At 36.0% G+C, this 11,399-nt stretch overlaps 1 protein-coding gene across 1 annotated transcript in view; it reads right to left on the bottom strand.

Moving 5' to 3' along the window:
• drd1a (dopamine receptor D1a) overlaps nt 1-6,831 on the bottom strand; it is a 23,908-nt gene extending 17,077 nt beyond the window's left edge. The window contains exon 1 of the mRNA XM_058798337.1: nt 6,405-6,831. The gene's annotated coding sequence lies outside the window, so the exon portion shown is untranslated. The remainder of the gene's footprint in view (nt 1-6,404) is intronic.
• Between the last annotated feature and the right edge of the window lie 4,568 nt (nt 6,832-11,399).

Genomic DNA, 11,399 nt, shown 5'->3' with positions numbered 1-11,399 from the left:
TCGGTGCTTTGCTCAAGGGTACCTCAGTCGTGGTATTGAGGGTGGAGAGAGTGCTGGACATTCACTCCCCCCACCTACAATTCCTGCCGGACCTGAGACTCGAACCCGCATTTGCATTATGAAAATCGGAAGTTGTATCTATTAATGTTATTTAATGGACCTGAGCTAACATGTACTAACAATGAACAGCTGTATTTTTATTAACTAATGCTAAAAAGATTAATAAATATGCAATGTATTGCTCATTGTTAGTTGTTGATGCATTAAATATAGTTAACAAATGGGACCTTACTTCTAAAGCATTTTATCTGTTAATATTATTTAATGGACCTGAGCTAACATGAATGAACAGGGGGCTGTTTCATAAAAGACACTAAGAAACCTAAATAACCTAACAAATCAATCGGGACTAAAGCGGTTTCATAAATGACAATTTAAGTTCACACAATCTCACTAATTTGATCCAGGTTCAGTGAGTCAGGATAATTTGATGCGCACGCTTATTCTTAAGCAGCCTTTAATGTCAATCATGGATCAAATCAATCCACCATGGCAAACAGCGAATATATTTGAGCTGTTTAATGCATTTGAGACATTGTGTTTCCCTCAGTGCATAACGGATCTGTCACAGTTATATTCTTCATCTGTAAATGTTAGAAAGTCATGCAAATATATCAACCCGATCTCATGAAAGTGCATATAAATTGTACTCCAAATAAAAACAAAAACTTGTGGTACACTCTCAGAAATAAAGGTACAAAAGCTGTCACTGGAGCGGTACCTTTTCAAAAGGTACACTTTTGTGCCTATTAGGTTCAAATATGTACACTTTAAGTACTAATATGTACCTTTAAAGTACCAAAATGGACCCTTTAGGTACAAACATGTACCTTTTGAAAAGGTACCGCCCCAGTGACAGCTTTTGTACCTTTATTTCTGATACTGATATGCAAAAATTTACTTTGGCGTGTATATACTACGCAATGGGTAGGATTAGGGTTGTGGGGTAGATGCGTATCATATGCACGCCAACAAATTTCTTATCATATGCACGCGGAAACTGCGTATTACATGCACACCAAACACGTGCGTATCATATACACACCAAAGTCCATTTTTGTGTATCAATACCACGAGTTTTCGTGTTTTTTTTGGTGTACTATTTATTATACACATTTTCGTGAGTGAACGAGCACTGCTGCGCTCAAAACATGTGTATTCCTCTTATCAGTTAAAATATAGGGTAAACGTACCTATTAAGCTCACCAAAATCTACATTGAGACATATTTAGTGCACAAGATATTGGTTTCAGTACAAAAAGTTTTGGTAAAATAAATATTAATCTCTCACGCAAAAATATTTTATTTTATTTTAAATGACAAGAGCATTTAAATTAAGATATACATAATTAAATTCAAAAGGTCTGGCTGTGCTTAATGGGTACTTTTTTGTACCCTTTAAGCACACCCCTGTTCCCATTAAGCTCACATCATGTTTTATGAAAAATTCTTGTTTATTTTAAGGAAATTTTTTAAAGAATAATTGTAAAAATATATTTTTTGAAAGTACAAAGTCAATCACAAAAAACAAAACAAAAAAAAAAACAATAAAAATACAGAACACTAAAATTCAATTTAAATCAAATGGATGTCAATTTATCTATAGTCTCTTAAGGCTGGAATACACTACACGATTTTTGCCCCGATTTTCCACAGATTTACAGTCTGGAGAAGCTGATGCTAGTTGCCAAAGATCAGAGCCAGTCTGCAGATTTGAGTTGACAGAATACATAGAAAATCTATTAACTTAACTTAAAGTGACAACCATCAGTTAATATTTAAAGTCTGTTTATGAAGTATTTACATAGACGTTCAATGTGGAAGAGCTTAAAGAGAGCGCACTGAGCTTAATTGGAGCAGCAACAATTTTTAAGAAATTTCATGTAATATTTATTAAAAATATAGCTGCAAGCAGCAATTACGGGGCCAAGCACAACAGAAGCAAGCATCAGACCAACAGCAGAAATGAGTAATTGAAGCCAGTTTAGGATGATTTTAGTCAAAATGGCTGAAAAATCATGAATACAACCTCTAGTAATATGATTTCTAGGCTTCTCGTTTGACCAATAGGTGGCGCTGTTATCAAATCTAAGTAATGTGTTCTGTGTGAGTTGACAATGGCACACACAAAGTTTGGTGTCAATATTCCAAAGCATTGCAGAGATACAGCCTCAAGTGTCATAATGGCATCATGCCACAAATTCGTTGCTGTTGTATGCGAAAACGGTTTTGTCTAGCAACACAAAATCCATAACTTTTTGTCAGCATGGTCTGAAGATGATATGATTTGATTTTGGTGAAAATCAGACCAACGATCTAGGAGGAGTTTGAAAAAGTAGGCTTTTAAAGAAAATCAAAAGTTTCGTAATGGTACACCAATGCATTCCTAAAATATAGCATTTTACATCATAATATTGTATTGTAGTCAATGGAAATTTCATGTTTTGTTCAATTATAGCGCCACCAAGAGGCACAATCCCACCAAATTTGTGTGCCCATACATATGTGTGTCAAATTTGGTGAAAATATCTCATTTTGTTTTGGAGTTATTGACATTTTTATATAAGAAAAGAGAAAAAATGACTGACTGTCGACTTTGTTTGCATTTTTGTACCAGTTACTATCAAAATTTTTGCAATTGGGCATTAGCGTATAGCCGACACGCTAAGTTTCTCAATTTCCTACGGTGGTTTCGAGTCGATCGGAGTAACAGTTTCTAAGATATTGCCAGCTGTTTTTTAAGCGCTAAAGTACAACGCTGCACAAACCATAAGGCGAAACCTGACAAGTTTGGTATCGCTGGACTCGGCAAGGATTCAGGAGTCTAAAAAGGTGAAAATAAGTCGACCACACCTAAAGTTATAAGCATGTGAATATTTGATTTTACAACTAGGTGGCGCTGACTCGAACCTTCTCAGGCTCCTTCAGGGCATCGTACTGATGACCCATACCAAGTTTCGTAACAATACGTCAATGCGTTCGTAAAATATACCATTTTACTACAAAATTCAAAATAGCAGACGCCCAAAATGGCTCATATGGGAAAATTGGATATGGTTCGACTCGGCATGATGCACCGAATCTAAAGGTTTTGTGACTTTTGGCCAAACCATTCACAAGTTATAAGCAAAAATATGCATTTTTCATATCTCCTGACCACTAGGTGGCACAGTGCCGAAACACAGCAGGTAGCCTCAGGTCATGCTTGTTATAACACACACCAAGTTTGGTCTCAATATGCCAAACCATTGCGGAGATATAGCCTCTGATCCACTTTTGCGTGCTTTTTGGCAAATTCATTAGTGTGTCATTCGAGAACGTTTGGATGAATCAACTTGAATTCCATAACTTTTTGCCAGCATGGTCTGTAGATGATCTGAGCCAATTTTGGTGAAAATCGGACGAACCGTCTAGGACGAGTTCGAAAAAGTAGGTATTGCAAACAATTGAACATAGCGAAAAAACGAAACCTTACGATTTTTGAAATTTGGACTTTTTGAAAATTTTCATTTTGTGGCTTACGGTTCAAAAGTTATTAACATAAACATGAGTGAAACTTTGGACAAGTGGTGGCGCTAGAGAGTTTGAGTTAGAGACTCCAAATTTGCTGTGTTTACTATTGACACTATCATCTATCAGTGTGCCAAATTTTACAACTTTCCCGCAAACGGTTCTATGGGCTGCCATAGACTCAAGAGCGGAAGAAACGGAAGAAGAAGAAGAAGAACACTAACGGATTTAATAGGTGCCTACACACCTTCGGTGCTTGGCCCCTAATGACAGGATTTTGCTAAATAAATAGTCTAGGTCATGTATTAAGATCATATATATTTTAATATGAACAACTATTATTAAAAATATCTATGAAATTATACTTTTTTTTATTGATGTATTGATGAAGCTGTGTGATTTTCGTAGTAGTGTACCCTTTAAGCTCACCTTAAAATAATATGAAATCCTTAAAAATTATTAGCACTGTAAAACAACAGACCAGCAATAAACTGTCAATTTATAATATTATGGATGTAAAAGTACAATCCAGTAATGCCTGTGAAGTAATATATTAGCGTAGCACACAATCTTATACAGCTAGTCAGCTAACTGTGTTCTGTAGCATCGGTGTTATGTTGCTAAAACTATATTTTGGATCTAATGTAATTATTTCCCACATCCAAGTTCCAGGTTATAATATGCAAAAGTCTGAACATTAATCTCTTAATTTTACAATAATTAGTGAAACTTACCCAAAATAAAGTCTTAGACATCTAAAAAAGGCACATTTAAGGGGCTCCTCTTTTGGTGAAAGTTTTTAGACAGCTTTCAATATGGCCGCCAGACAGTGTGAACACATGGAGACTCATATCTCAGTGTGCAATGATCTGATTGACTTGAAGGAGGTATATAGTAACAAACATATCAATTGGTTAAGAGATGAAGTAGAATAATAAATAATGTTTTCTTTTTATAATCTGATCTCAAAAATGGAAGTGTGCTTAATTGGTATGTTTACCCTAGTCTGTTTTCTGTTATTTAATTTCATTTTTAATTCAGTGATTTTAACTTTTAATTTAGTGTTTTTAATGCTTTAAAGAGCAATGTTTTAATGTTCTATAGCCTAACCATAAAATGTACAGCTGTCATAAAACCCGAGAGAAAGGCTGCATGGCTAGAAACTGCTGATCAACTGAATGCGCAAGTAGCAACTATGTTCAAATGTTTTCATATATCTTAAAAAAGATCATTACATTTTGGGCACAATACATTAAATACAGTCGGTTGTAGCCTAGGCCTATATTTTTTATTTATTTGATTTATTGAAGTTGCATTTTCGGTATACTTTTATTTTTGGACTGATAATAAAGTCAAATAATTGTATGTGAGAGAGTCAGTGGTAATATCAATGCATTCCTATTAGTCAGTTTTGGAGGAGCTCAGCGTAGCCTGATCAGTTAGCCTGCCCCTGACCAGGTTAGTTTCCCAGCATACGTTGCCAGAGTGACTGAGCTTGGTAAATTTGGTAAATTTGCTTTCTGAAACCAAATCAAGTGACAATAAGTCAGACTAACTGAAATAAGCCTGGCTTATTTGGTAAAACTGTTTTATGAAACAGCCCCCACACAACATAACAACTATTTAATCTTGAATCATTTACTAGCAATTTCTGAGTGAATTTTTGTTTTTAATGTTTAAAAATGATTTACGATAATGCATGATAATGCAGTAGCTAACTGCTAAACTCAGCAGTTAAATGTTGATTATATAATGGATACTGAATGTTTACAATTGTTAAAAACTGTTTAAGCTGAAATGTCTGAAGCATGACACTCATAGTATTAGACTTTGGCTTTGTAGATGCATAAGGAAGACAACATTTGCATTTACATTAGACTCTTTCATCCTAAGCGACTGAAAAGTGAAGAATTATGCAACGTAAATGATTTGATCAAATGTCGACAAAGCTTCAAGTTCTGAAAAACAACATTTCAAAGGCCACGCGGTTTCAAGCTAGAAGAGAGAATCAAATAAAAACACTGACAGGAGCAATTTTGAGCTTCCGGACTGAATGTGTGTCTTAGTGCAGATGGTTTTGATTCAGATGCTTGATGAAGAGTTGTGAAGAGAATGTAACGTGTCGTTCAGATGAAACGTCTAGAAGATAATTCCTCCACTGAGGGACAGTGAAAGTCAAAGGCTGGAGAGTGACTGTGATGGTACCACCTAGTGTTAATCAGTCCCAGACCGGTCATGAAGGAACATTGACTTGCGTCAGTGTGTTTCGCTGAAATGATGATGTTCTGGATTGTATGCATCAGCTTAAACTATTAATGTGGGCAGTAATCACACCCTCATAATGCATTTGTGGCCAGTGATGCTAAACTATAATCACAGGTAAAATGCGAAACGAAACACACTCAGGAAAACATTGTGGTTCACACCCTATTAATAGGCCACAACACACAACAGATGACATAGATGTGCATAAACAAGGTAACAGGCTTGATTAAGATACTAAGATGAACCTATCAGGTTTTAAAGAAGTGTTTTAGATGATCAGACGATTTCAGCACAGACCAAGAGCTTTTCTTTTCTTTCTTGTCTTTCATTGAGCAGCGCACCTCTCCATGAGTGCCACTAGAGAGCACTGTATAGCCATGAAAACTAATGCCCAGTTCATCCACACACTACTACAAAATCTCAATGGTTGGAAGATGCTGAAACTGCACTTAAAACACTTTAAAATGCCTGATTGTCACAACACAGAAACATCAAACCAAGTGGCATCTGTAGACAAACTAGCTGGAGCTTTTCTCTGAACAATCATAATTTTTTTCTTTTGGCCTTACCTTATTAACCAAGTGGTCCAAAGATCATAGTGAAGGTCGGTGTTTTCCCTCAAGAGCCCACAGGTGTTATGGCTAGTAGTCGAATAACCACGTGTCTAGTTTCCACATTAACTGTAAAACCCACTAACGTCTGACAACCATATAAGGTATCTAAATGCTGTTCTAAAATGTGCTTTATTTATATAAAATAAACTCCACTTGGTTCGGAGCCTCGTGTCTAAAACAATTATGGCTGCCAACTCTCTCGCATTCAGCGCGAGACTGACGCACTTGACACTGTTTTCGCGCCACACGTCCATTTTCGCACACAGTGCCACACACAATCAACCTAAACGTAAAGGCAACATATTTTTTTTTTGTGGATCTAAATTAGCACTGAAGCAATGTATAATTATAATTTAAACTGCCTAAAATGTTTTTGCCTGAAAAGTAGTTTGACCAATAGCGTGCAGGCACTGCACAAAATCGACCAATCCAATCGTGGCGTGCGAGAAGGCGGGATCTACAGATAACGGTCAATGCATTTCAAATATTTGTCGTAAATGTAATGTATGAGTGTAGAAAGAGCATTAATGAGGAAAACAAGGACAAAATTCTGATATTTTAGGCATTTTAGAAAAACAGGCAAAGACATGGATTTCATGTCTGGGTATGGTCAACCTAATTTATATCATATGTGACCCTGGACCACAAAACCAGTTATAAGTGTCAATTTTTCAAAATTAATGAATAAATGAATATCTTCATGGAACATGATCTTTACTTAATATCCTTATGATTTTTGGCATAAAATAAAAATGGATCATTTTGACCCATACAATGTATTTTTGGCTATTGCTAAAAATATACTCCAGCGACTTAAGACTGGTTTTGTGGTCCAGGGTCACATATTCACATTTGTGAGGTATAAAAGGCAAGGCGGATCTTAAGGCAGCACTGTCTTGAAATGTTTATACATTATAGATTTTTATTGTTTTGGAAAGGAAGATTTATTTCTGGAAAACAGTTCCATTTATTCTAATCATCTTTAAATGTAATTATAATAGCTTGGGATAAATGAGGAGGTGTTTCACACTAAACAAATAAACATGAACCGTTATGTTAAGGGTTATTAGGCCAAGAGCAAAGTCAGCAGAGCACATTGATCACACAGGAAACTGCACTTAGCATTTCTAGAAACAGAGATAGGAATCACAATGCAAAGCCACATCTGAGCAAGAGCTGTACTACACTGCTGACTAAAAATGCTGAAGCATGATTGCATTTACTGTTATTAAATACATAGAGACTTATTTTTTTCCACTCAACAAATATTATGAATTATTTTTTTATTATTATTTTCTTTTAAAGAAAATACAAGTGTTTCTTATTACTCCACCGTCTGTAGTAAAAATGCTGTCATGTGTGCAGTTTTTTTCTGTGCACGTTTTAACAGATAAGATCTACATTTTCTCCTGAAGTTGTGAGATACAGGTTTCATTAAATGGTGCTTTACTTACTTTACCACAGTTTAACTTTCAAACAGACTCATTCAGGTCATTTGTATATATATATATATATATATATATATGACTAGTCAGTTTTGAGCAAAACTATCCCAAAATTAGTTTCTGATCACAAACAGCTCAGTTTACTCAGGTTTAGATCTCATTGTTATAAACCTGTCTCTCTCTCTCTCTCTGTGTGTGTGTGTGTGTGTGTGTGTGTGTATATATATGTGTGTGTGTGTGTATACAGGTGCATCTCAATAAATTAGAATGTCGTGGAAAAGTTAATTTATTTCAGTAATTCAACTCAAATTGTGAAACTTGTGTATTAAATAAATTCAATGCACACAGACTGAAGTAGTTTAAGTCTTTGGTTCTTTTAATTGTGATGATTTTGGCTCACATTTAACAAAAACCCACCAATTCACTATCTCAACAAATTAGAATACTTCATAAGACCAATAAAAAAAAACATTTTTAGTGAATTGTTGGCCTTCTGGAAAGTATGTTCATTTACTGTATATGTACTCAATACTTGGTAGGGGCTCCTTTTGCTTGAGTTACTGCCTCAATTCGGCGTGGCATGGAGGTGATCAGTTTGTGGCACTGCTGAGGTGGTATGGAAGCCAAGGTTTCTTTGACAGTGCCCTTCAGCTCATCTGCATTTTTTGGTCTCTTGTTTCTCATTTTCCTCTTGACAATACCCCGTAGATTCTCTATAGGGTTCAGGTCTGGTGAGTTTGCTGGCCAGTCAAGCACACCAACACCATGGTCATTTAACCAACTTTTGGTGCTTTTGGCAGTGTGGGCAGGTGCCAGATCCTGCTGGAAAATGAAATCAGCATCTTTAAAAAGCTGGTCAGCAGAAGGAAGCATGAAGTGCTCCAAAATGTCTTGGTAAACGGGTGCAGAGACTTTGGTTTTCAAAAAACACAATGGACCAACACCAGCAGATGACATTGCACCCCAAATCATCACAGACTGTGGAAACACTGGACTTCAAGCAACTTGGGCTATGAGCTTCTCCACCCTTCCTCCAGACTCTAGGACCTTGGTTTCCAAATGAAATACAAAACTTGCTCTCATCTGAAAAGAGGACTTTGGACCACTGGGCAACAGTCCAGTTCTTCTTCTCCTTAGCTCAGGTAAGGCGCCTCTGGCGTTGTCTGTGGTTCAGGAGTGGCTTAACAAGAGGAATACGACAACTGTAGCCAAATTCCTGACACGTCTGTGTGTGGTGGCTCTTGACCCCAGCCTCAGTCCATTCCTTGTGAAGTTCACCCAAATTCTTGAATCGATTTTGCATGACAATCCTCATAAGGCTGCGGTTCTCTCGGTTGGTTGTGCATCTTTTCTTCCACCCTTTTCCTTCCACTCAACTTTCTGTTAACATGCTTGGATACAGCACTCTGTGAACAGCCAGCTTCTTTGGCAATGAATGTTTGTGGCTTATCCTCCTTGTGAAGGGTGTCAATGATTGTCTTCTGGACAACTGTCAGATCAGCAGTCTTCCCCATGATTGTGTAGCCTAGTGAACCAAACTGAGAGACCATTTTGAAGGCTCAGGAAACCTTTGCAGGTGTTTTGAGTTGATTAGCTGATTGGCATGTCACCATATTCTAATTTGTTGAGATAGTGAATTGGTGGGTTTTTGTTAAATGTGAGCCAAAATCATCACAATTAAAATAACCAAAGACTTAAACTACTTCAGTCTGTGTGCATTGAATTTATTTAATACACGAGTTTCACAATTTGAGTTGAATTACTGAAATAAATGAACTCTCCCACGACATTTTAATTTATTGAGATGCACCTGTATATATATATATATATATATATATATATATATATATATGTGTGTGCATGTCAGGACATAGATTTGTATAATGACAAAGGTATGACAGGTATTACAAGGTGAAGGTGACTTCTCAGGACATTGACCCATGTCCCCCACTTTTCAAAACGCTTAGAAATCACACAGAGTGAGGTTTTTTTGGGGAAAGTTGAAATGCACAGTCTCCTGTAAGGGGTAGGTTCAGGTGTAGGGTTGGCGTAGGGCAATAGCACATACAGTAAGTACACTATATAAACCATTACGCCTATGGAATGTCCCCACTTTTCACAAAAACGAACATGTGTGTGTGTATATATATATATATATATATATATATTTTTTTTTTTTTTGTGTACTGGTATCATTTCATGTCAACATAATAAACGCATGAAATTAGGTTATATTTAATAATACAGTTTCTCTTTCTTTACAAAATACCTGAAGGCACAATAAGCCCCACCACCACCAGCTATACCGAGGCACATCTCTAAGATTTTTAGCTTCTTATAAAGTTATATTGTACGTTTGTGACTAATCGTGAACCAGAGTTAGTTGACATGCAGTTGCAAAGTTACTTATAGTTGAATGTCTAAAGTGGACTATTGAAACAAAGTGCTTGACTTGTACTTTTCCTCAAGTTTAAGTGTTAAAATAAAAGCATCCATGAAAATGTCATCACACATTTATAAAAAAAGAAAAAAAGTTAATGCAACCCTTTGTTAATTCAGTTACCCTTATTTTTAGTGTTCTCGAATGAATGTAATAATGATATGTGATAAGTCATTTTTCATTTTCACAAGTAATATCATGTGTCATGAAGCTGAGGATGTGTGATAGAAAGCAGGTATCAAACTGAACATGTAGAGTGACAATGGAGCGACAGCACCCTCTGCAGATACACCATCATCTACAGCACTGGATTTATTGTCATAAAAATCTTTACAGTTTTTTTACAATCGCTATGACAATTTTTTCAATACTTCTAACAATTTTCCTAAACTCTTAACGCACCAACACACCTACAACACACCAATTGACAAAACAGTTAATTTCACGCTCAAAATCACGCATTGTAAACTAAACTCCAACACTAATTTTCAAATTACAATAATACACTAACACAATACACTATATCTACCTAAACACTGCAAACATGTCTCAAAATCAAATTAGTAATCCAAAACTCTAACTCATGTTCTCTTCCAACAGGAACATTTAGTCAATCATAGCACAACATCATAAAAACCCTAACATCAAACGGAAACGGCAGCATTTTAGGTGTCAGGTCAGGTTTCTTTTGAAGCCTCTCTATAATTTTTGTTTTGTTCGGTTTAGTAAATGCATGCATTTTGTTTATTTTGCTGCAGAAAGCGGGGAAAGACAGACAGAATTGCTGCAGTAAAGGCTTTATTTGCAACAGGACATTAGAAAACAAGAATGCAACAAGAAAGAAAACAAGAATGCAGGAAAACAAAAACCAAAATATGCAATATAGCTGTCATTTATTATTAATACAAAATATACAAAACAAAAAAAGCCACATAAGAATAAAAAAAATAATAATAATAAAAAATAATTTGGCCTTCTGCATTAGGCCACATGTTCTCATCCATATCACACCTGATATCTTCTCTGGCAAGGCTTCTTGGGAAGAATCTTTTGGTATGCCTTATC

Source organism: Onychostoma macrolepis, chromosome 14 (assembly GCF_012432095.1).
Source record: "Onychostoma macrolepis isolate SWU-2019 chromosome 14, ASM1243209v1, whole genome shotgun sequence".
Classification (NCBI taxonomy): Eukaryota; Metazoa; Chordata; class Actinopteri; order Cypriniformes; family Cyprinidae; genus Onychostoma; species Onychostoma macrolepis.
The sequence above is the reverse complement of the archived record's forward strand: the minus strand, read 5'-3'. Positions and strand labels throughout refer to the sequence as shown.